Raw genomic sequence first — 1,504 nt, forward strand, 5'->3', positions numbered from 1 at the left:
TCTCTCTCTAAGTATATCTCGCTCCCTGCTATGTGTCTCTAGCTATGATTCTCCATGTGGAATCTCTTTCTCTCACACAAACACAAAACTTTGTCTCCTGGGGTCTCATTTCTCTCAACTATTCCCATGTGTGCCACTCGCACACCCCTCATACAGAGATGTCTTTTGCTCCTTAGATATGAGAACTTACAACTCTTCCTCTTAAATATCTCTTTCTCACACACAAACACAAACTCTGTCTCCTAGGGTCTCATATTTCTCCATTGTTCTCTTGTATGTCACTCAAACACACCCTCTCTCCCTAGAGATATCTTGCGTTCCCTCATATGTCTCTCTTGCTATCACTCTTGTTGTGAAATATCTTTCTCTCTCACAGACACCTCCGTCTCTCTGGATCTCATTTCTCTCTAATATTTGTTTGTATGTGACTCACATGCACCCTCTCTCTATCTCTCTCACACCCACACACATAACCCAGCCTTCTGATCCACTCGACTCCTATCTCTAGTGCACACTAGCTAGCATCTTTATCTTTCTATTTATCTGTTTCTCCATCAACCTTCTTTCTCGCCCTCACTCTTGATTCCTATCATGCACACTACATATGTTTCTCTCTACATGCATGCAGTCAAGTGCCCTCTCACACACATATATAACTTCACCCTTTGAACCACTCGACGGTCATCTCCGACACCCAAACTAACGGATGTCTCTCGAGCTAGCATCTCCATCTCTGTATCTATCTGTAGTTTCTCCGTCAACATTTCTTTCTCGCACGGAGTCTTGCTTCCTATCACCCACACTATATATGTCTATCCATACATATGCATTTATAGGTTGATCTCTTTTTCACAATCGTTGCACCTCACCCCCTCTGCTCGCCATAGATGCATGCTCCAGCCCACACCACTATCTCTTAGAGACAAAAACACATGCTCAATTGTCGGGCCTTCTTCCCTGCATTCTCACATGCATGCATATTGTCATACCGATCCGTCTCTCCCATGTCGTTGATCTTAGGACTTATGTCTTCTTTCTTTTATCTCGATCATGCGCGCACACACACACATCCCACGTATACATGTATACCTCTCACACATGCACGTTCAAGGTCTCTATGTCTCCATACGTAGTTAATGACCCTCAATCCTAACGCTACGTCGAATCGTTCTCCTCTTTTGTGCACATAACTTTCGCCTGGATGGGCAAAACACACACTCACACTTAACAATCTCCTTCTAGCTGGCCCCCCCGCCCCGCGCGCCTCTCACTCTTCCCCTATATCCCCGAAACCAATAAGACCATCCCTTTGTTTAATTCCCGCCTACATGCACCATCGATATATAGTATTCTTCCGTGGTGTCTCTCAAACAAACACGTTCTCTCGATGTCGACTCCTCTCACGCGCACGCACCTTCTCTTCCCTACGGGCATTTTCTCTCTTGCACCCCATCGTTGGTGGCCTCTGCCATACACATCACCTCTCTATGATGAAGCCATGCAC

This window comes from Triticum dicoccoides, chromosome 2B (assembly GCF_002162155.2).
Source record: "Triticum dicoccoides isolate Atlit2015 ecotype Zavitan chromosome 2B, WEW_v2.0, whole genome shotgun sequence".
Taxonomy (NCBI): Eukaryota; Viridiplantae; Streptophyta; class Magnoliopsida; order Poales; family Poaceae; genus Triticum; species Triticum dicoccoides.